Here is a 15,080-nt window from a genome sequence, read left to right as displayed (position 1 = left end):
CTGCATGTGCCTCCCCGCCCCCCCCCCCCCCCCCACACACACACACACACAACTGGGATAGTGAAAACAACATACACATATATGCATTTCTAGATGAAAGCACTATTTCCTTTCTGGACTTGTTGTTATATTTAAAGGGAGGTAAGGGAGAGGGGGCGACAAGGTGGAGGGGGGGCTCCTGAGTCTGAGCCCAGCTCTTTCTGAACTTGGTTATTCATGTCTGATTCATTCTCTTTCTCTGGAATCCGGTCTGTCACTGCCTGCTGCTGAGAAGGGGGTCGCTGAATCACTGCCACTCCAGACGAAAGCAATTCAAACCCGGTCCTTGGGGCTTGGAAGGGCTTTTTTTTTTTTTTTTTTTTTTTTTAAGCGTTTGCGGGAACAGCCTCCTCCTTTCCGGGGTGACCGTGGAGGGCCGTTTTACCGGACACCCCGGGCTATGGAAGATTTTGCTCTCCTGGAAGTCAGTGCGGACCGGTCACCCCTCCCCCGTGGCCTCTGGCCCGCAAGCCTCGGGGCCGGGGGTGCGGCGGGCGCAGCGGCGGCGAGGGCAGCCGAGCGGGGCCCTGGGGGTGAGCGGCGCCGCCGCTGCGAAAGCTCCCACAATGCAGCGCCGGCGCCCCGGTCCCGTTACCAGGTCTCCCCCCGGCGGCGCCGGCGAAGCGGCGGGGCGCGGGCCGGCACCGGAGCGGCGGCTGTAACCCGAGCGCCGGCCGCGGGGGGCGCCCCGCTCCGCTCCGCTCCTCTCGCGCGCGCAGCCCGCGGCGCGGCCAAGGGGCGGAGCCGCCGCCCGCCGGCCCCCGCCCCCCGCCCGGCCCCCCGCCCAGACGCCGGTCCGGGAGGGAGCCAGCCGGCCGCCGAGTCCGCCGCCGCCGCGCGCGCCGGTGCCCGCTCCGCTCCCGCCGCCGGCTCCTCGCCCAGCCTCGCTCGCCCGTCCGCCGTCGCGGTGGCGGCCGCCGTGCAGGGGGCGGCTCCTGCCGGCCGCGTCGCTGCTGCTGCCCGCGCCTCGCACACGCCCGCAGCCCCGCCGGGGGCGTCCGCGCTCACCTAGCGCCGCGGGGAGGTGAGGGCGCCCGGGCCTCCGTCCGGTGCGCGGCGCGCGGCCCGCGGAGCCAGGCGCGGCGGGGACGGCTCCGGGCTCCTCCGGGCTCCGGGCGCCGCCGCGTCCCCAGCGCCCCGGCCGGCCGGGCGGCCTGCGGGGGCGGCGCAGTTGCGAAACTGAGTGAGTATGGAGTGTGAACTTTCTCGGGCGGGCGTCCGGGAGCCCTCCCGCCTGCTCCCCGAGCCCGCTCCCTCCGCGCACCTGGGGCTGCTCCGTGCGGTCCGCCCCCTCCCCGTCCCCCGGGGTCCCCGGGGGTGCGCGACCTCCCCGCCGCGCACACGCGTCCGCCCCCAAAGTGGGCGCTTTGCTCCTCGCCCCTCCGTTCCCTCCCAGTGTCCTTGGCAGCGGAGGGTAGAGGCCACTTTTGTTGGGAAGGGAAATGCATGTCTAGTTTTCTCTAATCTTTTTTTTTTCTTCCCCCTCCAAATGGAAATCGGATGCTCGCTTGCAGGGTGGCGGTTTGGTGAAAGGCTTTATTTATTTATTTTTTTCCTCTCCGAAACAATGATTTGTTGATAGGTTTTAAAATTTGGTCTGAACCATGGACCCTCCTCTGTCTCTATTCTCCAAACCCCCCCGGCTGCCGATCTGGATAGGGAGAGGGGTCCCGAAGAGGTGACTTTTCAAAGTCATTCCGTTTTTGCACACGCGAAACTTGGAGAGGGTACATCGCCGAAAACTTAAGATTCCACCTGGAGGGACGTGCGCTTGGGACGCGGGTCCTGGTGCGGCGCCGGGTGTCGCCAGCCCAGCACCGGGTCTGTGGTCTGTGGTCGGGCGCTGCGTTGTTCTGTGAGCATCGCGGAGCCGCCTGGTGTGGCTCAACCACTATTTTCTCCGCATCAAAAAGGCAGCGAGCTGTGCAGGCATCCGGGTGGGATTGCGGGTCAGGGTTGCTCCTGGTCTTTAGGGATTTAGAAGGGAGAGATAAATATGCAGCGCACGTTTGCACAGCTTTAAATCCGTCAGGTGAGCCCTGTCCCTACGTCAAAGCATTGCATTAAAAAAATTAACTACCGCGTGGCGATGCCAGGATTTTTTCCAGTATAATGTGGCTCAGCGTTTCGTTAGCTCCGTTGTGTCCCCAGGAAGTGCCTTTTGATATGTACGGATCTCTGTTTTTCTGTCGGTTGAGGATTGAGTACTCATTTTGGTAGGAGACCTCAGGTTTTTTTTGTTTGTTTGTTTTTGTTTTTTTTTCTTCTTCTTTTTCCTCTCACCCTTGGGTTGCCAGGAGTTAGTGATCATGGAGCAGAAAATAGGAAGCTTTCTTGATGGGTTTTCAGCATCCTGTCCTTTGCGTGGTTGAGGCATTAGTGATTGCCAGCTAGCCCTCTGCAGGGAGAGGTGGACATGAGAATCCGGGCGCAGGACACAGCACTATCATTGAGGAGGGTGGTGTGTGAGTATTTATCTTTTAGTGGGCATATTAATGGTACTTTTAATTTTAGTTATCTCTGTGGAGAACTCTCCCCAAGTCATAGAAATTATATGTGACCGTACCCCACTTTAAGAAGACTGAACATCATTTGGTGATTGTGCTATTGAAGAATCAGACCCAACCAAATGTAATTCGTAATGTAGCTGATAAAAACCTTTCAAAAAATCTCCCTCCCTCATTTTCTCTCCTTTTAAGAGTATCTAGCTGGTACTTTCAATAAGAGACACAATTGGCAGCAATGCATCGAGTTCATTCTTTGAGGCTCATTGATCAAGCCTTAAGTCCTGGGTTTCAGTAGCTTGAGGGGGACATCAGAGAGCACAGGGACGGGGTCGGGGGGAGGAAGGAGAAGGGCATAAACCATGTGCTGACAGGGAAGACACTTCAGTGTCAACATTCAGGAGAAGGCAGTTGAAAAGGAGAGAATGTGTAAGTTGTTTTTAGGTGCATTTGGTTGAGATCTCTGAATTTGGCATTTGATTTAGGTATCTGGGAATTGCAGATTTCAAATTCTACGTGGTTGTGGTATTATTTCTTTTTGCCTAATTTTTAAAAAAGATTTTAAAAATTGATTGTTAGAGAGCGAGGAAGGGAGAGGAAGAGAGAAACATTGATGTGAGAGCCTGACATCTATCGTCTGCCTCCTGCATGCCCCCTACTGGCGATTGAGCCCACAACCTGGGCATGTGCCCTGACTGTGAATGGACTGGACACCTTACAGTGCACCAGACAACGCCAAACCAACTGAGCCACACTGGCCAGGGCACCTAATTTTTTTTTAAGGTTTTGATTTTTTTATGTGAATCTCAATGCTTGGCTTTTGTAGCCTTTTGTCCTGGGTGTCTTGCATTTTCTACTTTGTCATTTTGAGAAATGATTAGTTTTTCAGAGTTCTCGCTCATTAATTGACCTATCTTATGTTGATGTATGTAATGACTTGAGAGTAAAGATATTACTTGCTGCTGAATATTCTTGCTCTTTTCATTATGGCTGATTCCTGGCATAATGGCTTTGCTATTTATGGTAAAACATTAAGGTCCTAGATATCTTGCTAGTATCCAAACTGTTACAAGTCTCTTTGTATGAAGAAGCGGAATAGGGATGGGAGTGGGAGAAGATTCAGATTTAAAAAATAAGGTAGCACCTGTTTACTCTCCTTGGGTGCTGGCTTGTTCCAACCATAGTCTTGAAAATTCAAAGTGTAGAGATAGTTTCCAAGAACTCTGTATAGTAGAAAAATGCTTACCCCACAGCCAGCCTGCCAGACTTGGGTGGCAGGTATGACTTTGTCACTCTGAGCTGATTGAGTTTGGCTATGCTGCTTCAGCTTCTGTGATCTGCGGTTTGCTTTCTGTAAAATGGGAATATTGCTACTAAAAGGGATGTTGGGTAAAGTAGAACACCTAACATAGTGCCTGGCACATCATGGCCAATGAATGGCAGCATCTCAGACGACCCCAGAACTGACCTTTTGATTACCTAACCTTTCCAGTTGTTTCTGCTATTTTTTTTCATCTCGTCCATCCAAAGAGTGGCTAGGCTCAGGCCAGAAGGCTGAAATTATCCTTCACTCTCTCTTTTATTCTATGACCCCCCCAACCAACCAGTTTGTCCCAAAGTCCCATCCACTCTTCTGGCAAACCCTCTCTCGAACGTGTCTGATTCTTTAGTCTTCATTATGCTACCATCCTAGTTGGAGCCACCGTTATCTTTCCCCGTTGGAGGCCTCCTGCACACACTCTATACCCATTTCCATCCCTTTCCCACACATCCTGAAAAAGAAAGACGTCAAAGCTCTTAGGAAACACATCTATACCTAGGATGAAATGTAAAATTCTCGTCAAGCCTACGAGGTCCTGCGTGATTTGTGCCCTGCCTGCTGCCTTTATCTCTCCTCCATTGGCAGTTATCCAGCGGACTCACCTGCGGGCTGTAGCTCATGCTGCTGGCCTTTCTATCTTATGACCATCTCACTGAGTACTTTCTTGCCCTGAGTGCTGGCTCACGTGTCCTCTATAAAGTCTTTGGGAAACCCATCCTTAGCATCATGTAATTTGGAACCCCTTGATTTTCTCCCTTATAGCGCAATCATCATTTTCCTTAATATTTTCCACAATTTATAATTAGATATTATTTCATTGTTTAATATTTCTCTCTTGTTCTTGAGGGCAAGAATAAGCCTGGTTTATTCACCAGTTTGTACCCAGTGCTGGTTGTATGTGTGTGTGTATAGTAGGTAAGCAATAAGTAGTTATTGTTATAATAAATAAGATAGTTACATCAGTTTTATATTTGAGTTTCAATTGCCTTCTTAGCACTATTAAATATGCTTTTCATAACAGAAAAGTTAGACTGGTTTTATTTATTTTTTGGTTGTTATTTTTGTTGATTTCAGAGTAGAAGGGGGAGAGAGACAAGGGGGGGGGGCACATCAATGATGAGAGAGAATCATTGATTGGCTGCCCGCTGTATGTCCCCTATTGGGGATTGAGCCCACAACCCAGAATGTGCCCTTGACTGGAATCGAACCTGAGACTCTTTGGTCCACAGGCCAGTGCTCTATCCACTGAAGTCAAACTAGTTAGGGCCAGACTGGTTTTATGTATACTATGAAACATACCAGGTAAAATTAATGCATTTGGACTCTTGTGAAAATATTCATTATAATACATTGAGACATCTTTAAATTAGTATTACCCTTGTGATTTTTCTGTTGTAGATAATCCTTTTACTAAGTACATCATTAAAGTAATTATGCCTGAAAGAAAAAATTCTTACCATGTCATATTATAAATGTCATGTGATAACATATTAGTCAGCAGCTATTGACTGGTTTCCAAGGAAAGTAGGGGAAACTGTAGTAGAATAATGAAAGTTACAGCTCTAAGGATTTTAGTATTGTCCAGCTGTTGATGTGACTTGCAGAAATAGGTTTCTTTTGACCACTAAGGTAGGGGAGTACTGTAGTTGTTTAAAAACGGGAGCCACCTAGAGGTCTGGAAGTTCTTTTTCCCTTTCTCGCTAACTAAAGCATTCCTTGTTTTAGCCAAAAAGTCTCATGACTTTACAAGGCCAAAGAAGGTTTAAAGCTTTGTTTGAGTATTTTTGTCATGTGGTTGCTCTTTACACAGTATTAGTTTGATGCCCTATAACTCGGAAGTACTTTCGTCTTTATTACTAGTGTTTCTCGTCTCTACTTCTTACATAATCACCCACGTTTTTCTTTTGACTTGTTTTTTTTGGGGGGGACTTCTGTTTCCTTTTAGAACTTTCCTGCACACCCTCAGAGGATAATCCCAGCTGTTTTCTGGTTTTGTATCTTGTGGATCACTAAGTATACAGGGATCTTGGCAGTTGATTCTAGTTCTTCCAGGATTTATATCTTTGCACTCAACCTCTGGATTTCCCCCAAAATTTGTATCTCTGAGTGGTCTGGACCCTGAGATTTTGCCAGCCGGAATCTAAACGCCTCTCGGGTGGGAGAACAGGAGGATTAAAGCAGCATTTTAAAGCTCCTATTAACGTGCTGAGCTCTGGGCAAATGTTCTCACAGAAGATGTTCACCTGGTCAAAATCATAAAAAGGGACCTTAAGCTTTTCATACGTCTGCTTCACTCAAGGAAATTGCTCCTAGGATACCCTCATTTTCCCTACCCTTTGCTTCCTAGCCAGGAAGATTTGACAAGATTGAGATGCCCTCTCTAGCCAGACCTTTTACCCTGCCTTGGTGTTTATTTAGATCTGATTTCGTTTTGTTTTTGAGACCAGATTTTGTTATGAAAATATTGGGAGTGGGGGGATTTGCCTCAGTTCCTGTCCCCAGGACATTTGCCTCACAAATCGCCACCACTGTGGAGAAAAAAGTTAGAGCGCTGGCTATTTTTTCCCTCGTGTACATAGGGCTTAACAGTTACTTTGGATGACCTTGTGCAACTTGCCTGAAGCTCTTTAGCACCAATAATATTACCTATTTATTTCACAGCCTTGTCATAGGGTTTATAAGACTTGTTTTTGGCAATTTTTTTTTGTCACATTCAGGTATTTCATAAATTACAGTTCATTCCAGTGCTGTCCAAGTTTTATGCATTTAGAAAAATATTTTGTGAGAGAAATTTGACCTCCAGCTGCACCTGGAACCAAAATCTTGCCCCCCTACCTCCCCCCCCCCCCCCCCCCCCACACACACACACGCACAACCTAACCAGAACTAAAGGACCGGAACTCTTTCAGAAGCCAAGGGTCCCTTGTCCAGAACGATCCCAGGCTGACACCCTTTGTCATAAATGCCAAGTTCCAAGGTCCTCCAGTTAGAACTGGCCCCACCAGCACTCCCGCATATCTGTTCCCCTCAAAAACCCTTAGCCTACTCCAGCAACAGGGGTTTGAGGCACCAGTAGGTCTCCCATCTTCTTGGTTGGCACCTTCTCGATTAATATAAAACGCTTTTCTTACAATAAATAAAAAGAAAAGAGATACTTTGTTATTCAGTAGCATGTGCTTCACGCCTTGTTTCCATAAGAAAGCAGACAGATGGGTTGTAACAAGAGAAGAGTGGTGATTGTCTCCACCAGGTTCCATTCATGGGGTTGATGGACCTTGTCACTCCTGTTGCCTGTCATTGGCTTCTGAGTGCTCCGTCATTTTTACCTTTAATTCCAAAAGTGTTATTATTGGAAAATCACTTAAAATTAAATCATTCTTCCAGATATAAGTATATACATTGAAAAGATTAGTGTGTCCTTAATGGATAGATATTGGACAGAAAAGTCAACTCTTACTCTTACTTTTGCTTAAAATATTGATGCAGGTTTATGATCTCTGAAACCCTACTGTAGAAATACTATTGAAAGGTAAGTTGGGAATGTTTAGCAATGTTCAAGGTAACATTTGGCCACTTCTAGAACAAGTTCTAGTTCCAGATGGCTTAGATGTCAGGAAACCTAAAGTGGCTTCTTTGTGCAATATCCCCCCCCCCCCTCTTTTTTTTTCTTTTTAATATAATGACTTCCCCCCTTGTATTTCTTTTTTATAAATAGCTTTATTGAGATATATTGACATGCACTAAACTGAACACATTTAAGTATCATTTCAGAAGCTTTGACTATCTATATAAATATGAAGTCATCATCACAATCAAGAAGGTGAACATATCCAGCGACCTCCCCAAATTTCCCCACTCCCCTTTATAAACGGTTTCCTTTCATCATTCCTTGCTCCTATAGCAGTAGCTTGCCCCTAGCCAGGCCCATGCACCAAAAGGTCACTGGTTCGATTCTCAGTCAGGGCACATGCCCGGGGTTTCAGGCAACCATTGTTTCTCACATAGATGTTTATTTCTTCCTCTCCCTTTCCTTTCTTCTCTATCTCAAATCACAACACACACACACACACACACACACACACACACACACACACGTATATAAAGAGCAGTTTGCATTTTCTAGAATTTTAAATTAATGGGATCATGTACTCATTTTTGGTCTGGCTTCTTCCAGAATAATAATTTGGAGATTGACTTATATTGATATATGTAGCAGTAGTTTACTTCTTCTTGATGCTGAGTAGTATTCTATTGTATGGATATATGTGCAACAATTTGTCTGTGTACCTATCGATGGACATTGGGTTGTTTCTAATTATTTGCTCTTTCAAATAAAGCTGCTACATTTGCACACAACCTTTGCAGTGGCATATACTTCCATTTATCTTGGGTAAGTACCTAGGAGTGAAATGTCTAGATCATGTGAGCTGTATGTCTAGCTCTTTCAGAAATGGCCAAACTGTTTTCCAAAGTGATCGTGCCATTTCACTTTCTTGCCAGGGGTGTATAAGCAAACATGTGGTTCAGCCTCTCCCTTGCCTACAAAAGACGACATAGCTCTCATCCCAGCCTGGCTCTCCTTCCTTCCTGAGGAGGGAGGGCTCACTCCCATGGGAGTCCACCTTGCCTTCTCCCCAGGTGTCGGCAACCTGTGGCTCCGGAGCCGCATGCGGCTCTTTTTGTTAAGTGAAAAAATCCTTTTTCTGCACAATCTGGTATATAGCATTAAGGTAAGAAACAATATATGCAGTGTTATATTTGTTTTAAATGTCGCAATGGTTTTTCGGCTCCCAGGTTTTTTTTTTTCCTTCGAAAACAGGTCCAAGTGGCTCTTTATGTCTTAAAGGTTGCCGACCCCTGCCCTATACCATATCCATGCATGTGTCCCTTCTCCCCGTGCATTTTAATTTCAGAAGCTCTCTACTTCAAACAGGTGAGCTTCTGAGAGGCTCTTGAGCCCATTTGTTCACAAGTTCAAAGTGACGCAGAGGACTGTAAGCTCGCAGTCCCCCGATGCAGTTCAAGGAGCGTAAGTGGGCTCTTTGAAGCTTTATAACCAGTTCTGCCCTTGCTGCCGGATGCTCTGAGGTCACCTTTTCCTGAAGCGGAGCGGCTTTGTCTGCATTAAAAACCCTTTCGGGGGCAGGTGGCTCCTTCATGGACTCTTTGGAGCCCTTGAGAGCCCCTTCGTGTCCAAGTTCTTGAGAGCCCCTTCGTGTCCAAGTTCACTCCTCGCCTTGAATTGCAGAAGCCGGAGGGGGCTCAGCGCTGGCTATGTCCAGCCATTCTGTTCGAGAACAATTTCCTAAACTAGCATTGGGCCACATTTCCACCTTTTGGCCCTGATCATTTTGTTGTATATTCAAAAATGGAAAAAGCTCTCTTTTCTCTGTTCTGACTATTTGTGCTAGGTTATAATAAGTATCGGTTAGCCCTTTTCCTCCCTCAGCCCCATTCTTCCTTTGCTCTTCAGGGTTCTTCCCAATCTTTACTGCATATGCAAAAATAAAAAATAAAATATTTTCTCTGCTCTCAACTATTTGTAAAAGCTCTTCTTTTGTTTCTATCATAATTTTGTCTCTTTTAAAAATTATATATATATATATATATATATATATACACACACACACACACACACACACACACACACACATACACACATACCCTGTTTCCCCGAAAATAAGACAGTGCCTTATTTTTTTTCCCCAAAGTTGCGTTAGGTCTTATTTTCAGTGGATGTCTTATCTTTCCATGCGCTAGGTCTTATTTTCGGAGGAAACACGGTATATATATTGATTTTTTTTTACAGAGAGGAAGGGAGAGGGATAGAGAGTTAGAAACATCAATGAGAGAGAAACATTGATCAGCTGCCTCTTTCACAGCCCCTACTGGGGATGTGCCCACAACCAAGGTACATGCCCTTGACCGGAATCGAACTCGGGACCCTTTAGTCCGCAGGCCGACACTCTATCCACTGAGCCAAACCAGTTTCAGCTTGTCTCTTTTTTTATTAGCACTTTGAACATGTACTATACTTTTGCATTATCAGATATGATGGGATTAGTAATGTTTGTAAAATATTTTATTTTTTTTAAATATATATTTTATTGATTTTGTACAGAGGAAGGGAGAGAGATAGAGAGTTAGAAACATCGATGAGAGAGAGTCATCGATCAGCCGCCTCCTGCACACCCCCTACTGGGGATATGCCTGCAACCAAGGTACATACCCTTGACTGGGATCAAACCCGGGTCCCTTCAGTCCCCAAGCCGACGCTCTATCCATTGAGCCAAACCAGTTTCGGCTGTAAAATACTTTAAAACATATTTTAAATACAGCAAGCACATCCATCCACAGACTAAGGAACATGACATAGGCGCTCACCAGGCAGAGTTTCCAGAGTTGGCCTCTGAGGCGGGTCTTTGTTCCCAGCTGGACAGTTGTGATTGGAAAGCTCAGAAGTGGAAGGGTCAGGCTTTGCTTCCTGTTGCCTTTCCTGCTAGACTTTGTGAAGCATGATTCATAGTTAATTGTCCACCAACACTTAGCTTTTTGACAGCAGGAACTTGTCTGATTCTCATTGGATCCTTGGAGTGTGGCACTGTTAGTTGTGCTAGCTAGTGTTTGTAACCTCAAGGGGAACCAGGCTAACCCACCTCCAAGCAATTAGCCGTGCAGACTAAACGGAGTTGGGAATACAGCTGACTAAAACATTCATATTACATGGACGACTGAGGTGGTACTGAACTTCAGATGGTTGGGTTTTACTTGGCTTCAACAAATAGTAGTACCTTTCGTGTTCAGGAGTAGGGTCTGTGGAGGACACGAGGAAGGGTGATGTGGTCTGTGATTTTGGAAAGGTTATTGAGCAATGAGAATGCTATAAATATGCTATAGTATACAATTTTATCTATATATAAAAAAAGCCTGTGACCATTTAACCGTTCAACTGGCAGCTATGATGTGCATTGACCACCAGGGGGCAGATGCTCAAAGCACAGGCATAGAAACATAGAACAGACTGATGAGTTTCGGAAGGAAGCGGGGAGGGTGGGAAGAGATAAACCAAATATCTTATATGCATACTAGAGGCCCTGTGCATGGATTTATGAACGGGTGGGGTCCCTTGGCCTGGCCTGTGCCCTCTTGCAATCCAGGACCCCTTGGGGGATGTCAGACTGCTGGTTTCTACCTGATCCCTGCAGGCCAGGCTGAGGGGCCTCTAGTAAATATGTCAGTAGAGTGTGGGGAGAGAATGGCTAAGTGATTTAAAGGGTAAACGTATTCACTACAACAGTAGCCTATATAATAAAAGTGTAATGTACAAATTGACAACACCAGAATAACCAGTTTGTGGGGGGGCGGGGCCAGTGAGTAGGCAGCACCAGGCCAGCCAAGGTGCATGGCAGCAGGCAGAGGGAGGGGATGGCGATCAAGGGGTGGCAGTGACCAGTGGTGGCAGAGGGGCAATTGGAGCCGGGGGGGAGAGGGGGAGAGAGGAGGAGAGGGGAGGAGACAAGACCGGCCACTTGGCCAGCTTCGTCTCCTGATTGGCCTGCCCAGTTGCCTCCTGCAGAGGGAGGCCAGACTGTTGGAGATATCCCTGAGGGCTCCCGGACTGTGAGAGTGCACAGGTCGGGCTGAAGGATCTCCCCCTCCCCACAAGTGCACCGGGCCTCTAGTTAATAGTAATAAACATTGCAAACATGTAAATGGTTGATAGCAGGGCACTGGTTAAGTAAATTATGGTATAGGCACCCGGTTGAGTGTTACACAGCCATTAAAAGCATTAATGGAGCTTTTAAGTAGTTTGGGTAAATTCATATGCTTTTACGTTAGGTGAAGTGTCAGGATATAAGCTTAAGCAGTGTGACCACAATTTTTTTTAAATGGGCATACCACAAGGGAAGAAAAGCACCCGGAAGAAAATACACCAAAGTATAAATAGGTGTTTTACTTCAAGTATATGATATTATATGTGCACATGTATATATATATCTATGCATATGTGAATATAGTGAGGCAAAAGTAGACCTACAGATGTTCATATGGAAAACAATATAATTGATAAATAACATGAGAATAAACTGTTTCTCATGCAACTGTAAACCTACTTTTGTCCAACCCTGTTTGTACATATATAATTATACACTTCATTGAATTTTCACACACTGAGCATACTCATACAACAAGTGCCTGGTTAAGAAATATTATAGTACATTATCTGCATTCCCACAGCGCCCCTCCCCCCCCATGTTCCTAGCTTCTAATGGCATTTTGTAATTTTAGAATCATGTAAATGACTCAAATAGCATGTACTATCTTACGTTTGATTTTTCACACTAAGCATTATCTGATTCATCCATATTGCTTATAGTTGTAGATTGTTCATTCTCATGGGTGACTTAATCTTACACTTTCATCTTTTTAATGTCTTTAAAATTTTCTGTACTGAGCATATATATTTTAAAATATATATATTTTATTGATTTTTTACAGAGAGGAAGAAAGAGGGATAGAGAGTTAGAAACAGCTGCCTCTTGCACACCCCCTACTGGGGATGTGCCCCAAACAAAGGTACATGCCCTTGCCTGGAATTGAACCTGGGACCTTTCAGTCCATAGGCCAACGTTCTATCCACTGAGCCAAACTGGTTTCAGCTTAAGCATGTATTTTATAACCAAAAAGATTGGCTTTTTAAAGAGGTAAAGGCAAGTTTGTTTGTAAAGTGCTTTGAGTAGATTCGGTTGGCCACCTCAGCTAGACCATGCGAGGCGTGAAGGAGAGTGGGTGCTGTTCGTTGGGGCTGTGCTGGACTGTGCAGTGCAGTACAGGGTGAACGCAGCAGGAGAGCCAGATTCTATCTGTCCTGTCATTCTGTAGTCATGGGACTGTGATGAGTCCTTCATTCCCTTTGATCCTCCGTTTGCTCATCCGTTCTTCAGCTGGGTATGATGGTGTAGCATCCTGAGATGATACTTGGCCATGAGGATGAACTTGTGACAGTGACTGAGGAGGTCTGCCAGATGGTGGGATCCTTATTTAAAAATCTGGGTTAGAGAGGATGGGGCTCATGGAGGGGAGTTATGTCCAGTTGCCATTAGTTTCCTCTATGAAATGAGGGGAGCTGGTTATTTGTAAATGAAAGCACATGGCTTTGAGGTGGGGGTTTGAGCAAAGCAGAGAAGCTCTGGGGCAGGCAGCCCTAGGTGCTCAGTGAGAAGGGGCCGAGGAGGAGGGAGGGGGGATGAGGGAGGAGGGAGGAGAGCTTAGCAGTGCTAAGGCCCAACTGAGGTTGGAGTGAAGACGTCAGTGTGGTATGTTGGTTTTCCCCCCAGGGTATTTGTTTATTAAGTTTTATTTTTACTAACATTAAACCAGTTTTTCCTGATCGCACCAATGCAATAGGTAGAAACAGAAAGAAAAGGAACGAGGAAAGCCCATCTGACACATGAGGAATGCCTAATCTACAAAGACAACACTATTCAAAGCCAGTGTTGTCACTGGTGAGATCATCTGAGTTGAAATGTCAGTGGGAGTGTTCCAGGAGTCCATGGTGGTCTGGAACTTCAGACATCTTTCTCCAAGGATATTCACACAACAAGATTTTAGTCTAGACCACAGCAGCCTACAACATGTGCAGGAAACTTTTACTAATATTTTTTAACTCTCAGAATCCTACAATCACTAGTAGATTTAGATCCTTTAAATCAAGCATGTCAAACTTGTGGCCCCCCCATGCCTCATTTATTTGGCCCGCGTTAGCCTTTGAGTTTGACATGCTTACTTTAAATAGTATAGGGCTAGCCGAAACCAGTTTGGCTCCGTGGATAGAGCGTTGGCCTGCAGACTGAAAGGTCCCAGGTTCAATTCCGGTCAAGGGCATGTACCTTGGTTGCAGGCACATCCCCAGTGGGGGAGGTCGCAGGAGGCAGCTGATTGATGTTTCTAACTTTCTATCTCTCTCCCTCTGTAAAAAAAAAATAAAAATAAAAATAAATATATTTAAAATAAAACTAACCATCTCTTAAAAAAAAAAAAAAAGAAAGAAGTATAGGGCTTGATGGCCCAGCCTGTAACTCCATTCATTGCTGGTATTGTTTCTATGGGAATAATATTCAAATGCGGTGAAAACTGCTGGGGCTGCACTCCTAGCTCGCCTGCCTCTTCCAAACACAGTGATGGATAAGCACTCTATCTTGAACCCAGTGTGGAGAGGTTAGCTGTTTGTAGATAAAAGATGTTGGTAGATTGGGTGGCGCCCTTACTCATCATTGTTCCGCTCAAACAGTATCTGTGGAGTGCCTGTGAGCTGGATATGACAAATAAAAATTTTTTAAAGTCTTATCTCCCAGATACTTTTTATCTAGGTCATGCATTTAAAGAAATACTTTCTGGAATGTGATAATGGATAAAATGTAGATGTGCGTTCCTGGGGTGGGGTTGGGAGTAAGTGAGAGCTCCTAAGTCGGGTTTAAGAGGGAAATTCACTCAAGCTAAGACTTGAGAATGAAAAGGCATTTTCTGGGTGGGTACTCCCTGCAGATAAAACAATAGGCACAAAGCCACAGTGGATAAGGAGTACAAGTTCTGTTGAAGAACTACAAATAGTGTTGATATCACTAAATTTAGTAGTGGGGTGGGGAAGGGAAGGAGCCAGGGTGTGGCATAATCTCCCCTCGGGAAGTATCTCACCTTGTCCTAAAAGTTTAGCTTTCTGCCGATTGGGTATGAGGAACACAGTTACTCTGTCTCTGTCCTGATTTAAGATGTCTTATTCAGATTTTACACTAGGAACTGTTGAGATGGTTTTATAATTAACTGGGGCTTGGAGTACTGCTCAGTGTCTTCCAGTTCAATGTACCGAGATCACCTTGTTCATATTCAGTCCACAAACATGTGTAAAGCTCCTGTTATGTCGAAAGGAATTAATACTTGGCTGTGGATGGTTTTACAGAGGTAGGAATTGGCCTCTGCCTTTCAAGAAAGTCTAAAATGAATAGTCGAAGACCCTTCAGCAGTGAGGGTTCAAGGTGAGATTGGAAGCAGCAACTTCAGGACCTTCAGGGCCCAGGGTTCCATTCCCTCCGGGCCTTCCACTTCAGCTACCAAGGATTCTGACTACCGAGGAATGCACCATGGCCACCTGTTCTGGTATCTGTGAGATGTTTGCATAGGTTCCTCCCTGCTGGGTGTGACTTAAGTATTTTGAAATG

At 45.8% G+C, this 15,080-nt stretch overlaps 1 protein-coding gene across 2 annotated transcripts in view; it reads left to right on the top strand.

The window, feature by feature from the left end:
* The first annotated feature begins 853 nt into the window (after nt 1–853).
* Nucleotides 854–15,080, top strand: part of RASSF8 (Ras association domain family member 8) — a 96,720-nt gene continuing 82,493 nt past the window's right edge. Inside the window, exon 1 of one of the 2 annotated variants that reach the window (XM_084877252.1) lies at nt 854–1,063. The gene's annotated coding sequence lies outside the window, so the exon portion shown is untranslated. Of the gene's footprint in view, nt 1,223–15,080 lie in introns of both variants that reach the window. The other variant, XM_084877251.1, reaches the window with a different exon arrangement.

Source organism: Pipistrellus hanaki, assembly GCF_964339955.1.
Source record: "Pipistrellus hanaki genome assembly, chromosome: 3".
Lineage (NCBI taxonomy): Eukaryota > Metazoa > Chordata > Mammalia > Chiroptera > Vespertilionidae > Pipistrellus > Pipistrellus hanaki.
Note: the sequence above shows the minus strand (reverse complement) of the source record. Positions and strands in the feature narration are given on the sequence as shown.